Raw genomic sequence first — 7500 nt, 5'->3', positions numbered from 1 at the left:
ACGCAAGCTGTGTGCACGCACAAATCTCTGGACATTCTATAAAAGAAAATAAAGTAAAAATATATATATTTGATTCAAGCCAAAACCGGAAGATCAAAATATTGTTTCCTTAAGGCCGATTTACATGGTACGACTTTGTCGCATACGACAGGCCTACTACATTGTATCTTGTAAATTAAACCTACACCTCGCTTACGACTGTCGTTTGGGTCCTAAGTCATGTCGTAGGCCTGTCGTAAGCTTGTTGTATGCGACAAAGTCACACCACGTAAATCGGCCTTTACACTCTCTGTGACTTCGCTAATAAGGAAAACGTGGTGGTCAAATCAACTACTCTGTAAAATCGAGGTTTAACTACTAGACAAGTCATATAGCAGTCCTTACCTTGTAGTCGCTCTTCAAGTATCGCTTGGTGTTTTTGAGGTGTTCCTTCTGCTCTCTAGCCCATGACATCCCCAGGAAGTCGTCACCTAGACACTCTGCGACATCATGAGAGAGGTGCAGCATTGCGGTTTATCACTATATCATGACTAATTATCACTTATGATATATCAAGAAATATCTTGTATGTTTCTTGTAAGCAATGTTGATAATATCATGATTAATCAATGGTTTTATAAGGGACTGATTTTTTGATATTCCGCATTAGGTTTTTATCATATAAGCATAATTTATCATAATATTATCAGAATATTTAATTAAGTAAGAATTTCTTCTTCCTCCTGTGATATAGTGATAAATCATGATATTATCAGAATATTTAATTAAGTAAGAATTTCTTCTTCCCCCTGTGATATAGTGATAAATCATGATATTATCACAACATTTTTATTAAGTAAGGTTTTCTTCTACCCGGTAATAGAGTGATCAATTGTGGTATTCTCCAGCTTTATTACTTCTAATTATTATTACATTCCTGTGATGATGGTATTCATACAATTTAAACAGAGCTTTTAAATACTTTCCAAAACGATTTCCAACCCCCTTCCCAAAAAAGTCTTTATCATTAGTATTATTCCTTATCGTTACATAATGTTTATTGACAAACTTTGTCATAGTCACCTTCGTTAATATCAAGTCTTGCAAGCTTTGCCTTAGCTTCTTCCGACATTTCAGAGCATTTCCTTTTACGGAAACACAAGCTTTCACATCCCTTGCCACTTTTCGGTTGGATATCCCCAAATCCAAGTGTCTGTAGTGAGTTAAGAATTGATTCCGCTGCTACAGTTGGGTACTTGTTGGTTTTACTGTCAGCAATCGTTACTGATGGCATTAGATGCCTACCTGATATGTCACTTGCCTTTATTACTCTATCTTTAAATAGCAAAATTTTCTTAACATACTTGTCATATCGTTCAATCAAAATGTCTGCATGGAACATCTCTTCATAATTCACGCCCTGCGAAGCATTTTCTTGATAAGACACTTGATTGCTTGCTCGGATGCTATACTCATCTTCCAACTTCTCTTCAGGAGGCATTAGCGCAAACTTGGTCTCTATGACATGGTTGAGAATCGCATTTTCTGAAATCATCTTCGGGATTTGTTTCATACGGAGATCTTGGTTCTCTCCAGTTTCTTGAAATGCCTCTTCCACTCTAAAGTCCAGCACATGTAATATCATGCTTACTCGAGCCATTTGCCCTATGGCTTTCGCAATGATCCCGCGTCTGTTCTCATCATCCGGGATAGCCAGTTTTCGCCTCTTCAGATCGTCGTGATACTCTTCAAATTTTGCTTGGGCTTCTTGGCAGAAGGTATACGTGGTTTGGTTGCTATGCAAGTCCTTTATTATTTCGTATACACTTTTCAAGTTGGGGATATTTGGGTCTTTTGGTTTAAGTTCTTGATAGTCCACGTCTCTCTCTTTCGGGCATATAAATAGCTGGCGATCGTTAAACCCGTCAAAATCATCAAGAGCCATCATTTTCACTACATCCGCTGGCTGAATGAAACCGGTAATGTTGAGGCATGTTTTTTCCATTGTACATGAACCGTTTTTAAAGTCCCTGGTCCACTGTCCCCCACCGTTTAAAGCCAAAAGAGTTTTTCTGTCGTGGAATTCGATTTGTACTGATCCAGCATGTTATAGAACTGCGTTAGCTCATCATAAGCTCCCAATATCTGATTTTTGTTATGAAACATCACTTGGTGGAGCTTTTCAAAGGAGAAATGGTCTACCATCAGCCTCGGTAATTCATGGTCTTGCGCGTTATCTTTGGAAGCTCTAAATTCCTGTTGGAGTTCTCGCTGGATATCCATTACAGGTTTTGCTATCACGTTGAGACCAGCTTTTTTTTCTGACCTTTCCTCAAGCAAACATTGAACCACACGATAGATGGCTCCTCCCAACACTCATTGATTTTCAAGGTACCATTTGTGCCAATAAACGACGCGGTGATAGTGAGTAACGGGAAAAAGATGTACTCGTTAGGACAACCTAAACTATTTGAATAGGCTTGCACCAACCGAAGTGTATTGTTAGCAACATCTCGCCATGGAAATGAAATTGATTGAGCTGCAGTTATACGTTTGAAAATTAACTGTTTAGTCAAGTTTTCGGGAAGTTTCGTCAAAAGAGACATGCTGTCTTACCGGCTGAGAAACTTCTTTCAAGTAAAGCCTGTCAAATGAACGCACTTTCTGTTTTCTTGTTCCCAGGTCACAATAACTAGCATTACGGAATTTTCTTTCACCAATTAATTATTATATTTGTTTAGCGCCAAATGCAAAACACTGTCCCTTTACAACAACTAAAAGCTAACCATCACACAATAACTAGCGTTACTTAATTTATTTTCCACCAGTTAAGTGTTATATTTGTTTAATGCCAAATGCAATACAGCGCTGTCCCTTTACAACATCTGAAAGCTACCGCAAGCAAACAGCAGTGAAAAACAACCTCACACAATAACTAGAGTGACGTAATTTATTTTCTACCAGTTAAGTGTTATATTTGTTTAATGCCCAATGCAATACAGCGCTGTCCCTTTACAACATCTGAAACCTACCGCAAGCAAACAGCAGTGAAAAACAACCGTACACAATAACTAAAGTTACGTCATTTCTTTTCCACCAGTTAACTGTTATATTTGTTTAATGCCAAATACAGTACAAGACACACAACACTGTCCCTTTACAACAGATAAAAGCTAACCGCAAGCAAACAGCAGTGAAAACTACCCCACAAAATAGCTACACGGCGTCACTTAATTTATTTTCCATCAGTTAAGTGTTAATTTTTTTTAATGCCAAATACAATACAACACTGTCCCTTGACAACATCTGAAAGCTAACCGGTAAGCAAACAGCAGTGAAAGTTCCCGCCATCTACTTTCTCCATCCACATTTTCCATTAGCCATACTAAATTCTAGTTGAAATTTCTGGCGTAATAGCCCTTTTCATGGTTAACTTTGCTCATTTGCATTACAATCAAATCTACAATGTATGTGAAGCAATTTCGGAGAATTTTGTAGTTTGACCTCTAAAATGTCTCACATCCACTTTGGATAACATTGTAATGCAAATGAAAAAAAATTAACCGTGAAAAGGGCCATTAAGTAGGACATGCCCCGGTTGCAGTTTGTGCGTCATTGACAGGACAATATGCCTTCTGTGTACGTTTACCATGAAGAGCTTAATGCGTTGCTTTTTGCAGTAAAACATTTTCCCGAAGCCACACCGAACCAATGGGAATTAATTAGTGAGCTAATTCGAAGTCAAAATGTGGAAAGTACTTCCCCAAAAGTATGTCTTGATCAGAGCCTGAGAGGAGCACATAATATAACGGTGTATAACTCGAAAAATCGGGAAAATTGCAAGTTGGTATACAGGCTAATCAGTAATAAGTATCCTTCTTTACTGCACGTAAATATAACCGAGGCGCTATTTAAAAGGAGCGGCAAGACTGCGCTCAAGCCAATTGTATTGATTCCTTGCAGAACAGAATGCTGTGGTTCAAAAATCAAAGTGGATAACAGGCCTTCATTTCCTTTGGTCTAAAGTACAAAAGGCACTTACGTTGCAGCATTATTCCATGGTCAATGTGCTAAATGTAAAACAACGTGGTATCCAAGCTACAAAATTACAAGTGATAATCGCCGCATTTTCACAGATCTTACTGGCACTGATGATGAAGGCTACCTACAAACTACATGCCAAAGAGTATTCAAAAAGAAACTTTTGAATGATGTATCTACTAACTTGTGGGTATCAGGTACAACTTTCAACTCCAGAGCGAAAGTTTACAATGTGAATTTCCGTGAAACGGATGAGAAAAGACTGTGTGAAATGATGGAATTCACACACACAAGCGAAGGCGAGTGGAACCTGAATGAGCAACGAATTGCTGATGCATGGTTCATGTGGATTATAATAAAGTACTACAGCCAAATTCAGAAACTGGAAGAAATCAGCTTTAAAATTTCCTTTGTCAGTAAGAGATTAGATATTGAACACATTTGCGAGCTTATGTGGAAAGAAATTGTTCCCGCCCAAATAAATGGGTACAACACAGCTGCAAGACCCCAGGTTGCTCTGAGGGCTATATCACTGTTGATGGCAATGAGTATTTAAAAAGATCTAAATGTGCTTTGCCGGCCACTAAAGTAAAAATACGTAAAGATTTACCCCCTATTTTTCAGTGTTGTACGAATTCTCCCCAGCCGGGTGGGAAAAGTCAAGAGCCTTCCAAGTTTTGCGAAATGCATATGAAGGAGTCACAAGAAGCCGAAGAGTTGTCAGTACCACCCGAATTTAATGTTGATAAATGTGAAGTAGGCCTGCTTCCTGAACAAGTCTGTCTAGAAGATGCCCCATCCTTAGGATGTAAAACACGAAATAAGAAGAGTCAGTTTTTTGAAACCACTGCAGGTATGCTGGCGCTGATTCGCCCTTGTGGAATTGTGGTGAACATGACAGAAATGTTCACCAGCGAATCCCTGACACAAGTATTTCTTTTCATTTTGCGCACATTTTCCCGAGATATAGCTGATATTGGAAGATTGAAATACTTAGGTTACGACAGAGCATGTGCGCTAGTGCCGTACCTAAGAAATCAGGCAAAAAACGGCAGTGCAGGCACCAAACTACTACTTCAACACGTTAAATTCTTAGTAGACATTTTCCATGTTTCCAAACACACTCAAGCTGTTTGTATGCCTCCAGACAATCCTAAATGTCAATTCCATCCGCATCTCTCCCAGTTTTCTAAAATCAAAGGCGTCAACACTGAATCCTGTGAGCAAGAATTTCGTAGACTAAACCAGTACTTTGAGATAACAAGAAAAATGACTCAATACAAACGCAATATTTTGTTTTGGTTCGTGAATGACTCTTTCAACAGCGATCTTGAAAAAGAGCTTAAAACTTGAAAATTGATGTAACTAAATCTAGTTTTACAATATCGCCTCTTACTGATAGATATTGAAAGGAGGAAATGATCACGAAGTTGAATACGTATGTAGAGAATTTTGATATTATCATGATATATCAAACAATCACTGTCAGTATCTGTTCTTCTTTGTTACATGATAAAATCACTTGCGTAAGACATGATTTGAGAATGAGAGTGATACATGATATTATAGCTTGCTATTCAGAAATATATTTTTCCATGCTATTCTCAAGATTTGAGAGTGATACTTTGATATCTCAATTTACCACTTTTTTCAAATTAAAGATTTGATGGCGACAATTACAGAATTTGCAAGCGAAAATTATTGAGCAACTATCATGATAATCTCAAATGATAATGATAGTTTAATATTTGACATGCACATTATGATGAAAATGATTCCTCGATATTATCATTCTATTATCACCCAAATATCAAGTCTCAAACAAATAACATCCTATCAAGATATTTTGATAAACCGCAATACATCACCTTAGTGGACATCACAGAGGTCATCAAAGGCTTGTGCCCCGTTAGAACTGACATAATCGAGCCCCTGCAGTGACTTGCGAACGGACGCGGAACACACAGAGAGGATGTTCAACAGTGTGCGACGGCTCGGTGGCTTGAAGTTTGATTCCTCGGTGTAAGCAAAGTACTGTTTTACAATGGGTTCAGGAATCATCATGCGTACGACATTTGGCACAGTAACCACCTCGTTCATTGACAGCTTTATCGATCTCTGCCCAAATGGCAAATCCTGAATGACGTGCGGGCTAGTTATGAAATCTAGAAAGTGGTCAACCTGCGTTTGGGACACGAACATTTTAGTGTGAACAAGCGGTGACGGGAGGACTCCTCTACCATAACGCAGGGCGAGGTCTCTTGCTGTAGTGAGCCGATATCTAGTGAGGTCTGGAATCCACCTTCTTATCGTGCGCAAGGTAAACTTGTCTGCTACTATCGAAAGGATTTGGCGCCGGACCTGCCACATGCTAGAGCTGTTATAACAATCTGCCAATGCGCTCATCAGAACGTCATCAACATCTACTTCTGCGTCTTCTTCGCTGCAGGACGAGTCTTCATGCTCTAGAGAGTGGTACATAGTGAGGGTTCTCCACAGTTGCCCAGACTGGTGCGGCACCACTTCTCCTAAGACTGCACCCACTGCTTGCCGGGCCTTGCGCAAATGACGTCTCCGTGTTCTCGCACTTGCGTCTGACCAGGGTACAGTTGCAGGGTGGCGGACTGGACTGATATCTTTCCTCTCAAGAAACTCGTTCATTTTCTGAAGCGGTGACACGTCTTTTGCCCGACTGCGGGAGACTGGCGTGCATGTCATGTCTAAGGAAGAATCAAATGACGGCAAGTAGAGGCTCTCAGGAAGTGTGGCCAAGGCGGTAGACTGCTCTGCTGCATTAGCGGGTGGTGCTGGCGTACTCTGCGCCATAGGTAACGATTCGATAGCTGCACTTGCTGCAGATGCTAAGCCTCCTCCGGTTTCCTGTGTTTAGATTGAAACAACAGATGTTTAGAGTTTACTAAATACTAACAAAAATAGACTATTCTATTAGGCTGCGCAAAAAGAGCGGCATGAGGACCAATCACCAGTGGAACCAGCTTTCGTTGGAGCTTTTTTTTTTTGGCAGAAACAATTGGCACCATCATAACAAAAGGTTGATTCTTGACGGGTCCTGATCCGCAAGCATATCTAGTCTATACTATCCGCTGAGTCTATTCTGTTTTCTACTTAGTGCTATTGGTAGTTAATTATTGCTAAATAATTACCTCTGTTCAAGAATATCTGGTTTAAACTCTATCGTTATCCACACTTATTATTCTTGTTCCCAGATCCTCGCGGTCATGCCAGGAAACAGGGACACCTAAAATATTATGCACTAGTCATTTGTTTCCCCCACCCCTTGACCCCCGGGGATGGGTAGGGAAATTACACTTGAATGGTTGTAAAGTAGGTCTATTTCCACTGGGGACTAGAGCAGACAAACACACGTAATTCCCCACCCCTCTGTTCCTAAAAGATTCTGAGTCATCAAGGAAATGTTAGGGAGATTACCACAATATACAGTTCTTGCCATTTGTGTGT

This window comes from Montipora capricornis, unplaced genomic scaffold (genome assembly GCF_036669925.1).
Source record: "Montipora capricornis isolate CH-2021 unplaced genomic scaffold, ASM3666992v2 scaffold_472, whole genome shotgun sequence".
Taxonomy (NCBI): Eukaryota; Metazoa; Cnidaria; class Anthozoa; order Scleractinia; family Acroporidae; genus Montipora; species Montipora capricornis.
The sequence above is the reverse complement of the archived record's forward strand: the minus strand, read 5'-3'. Positions refer to the sequence as shown.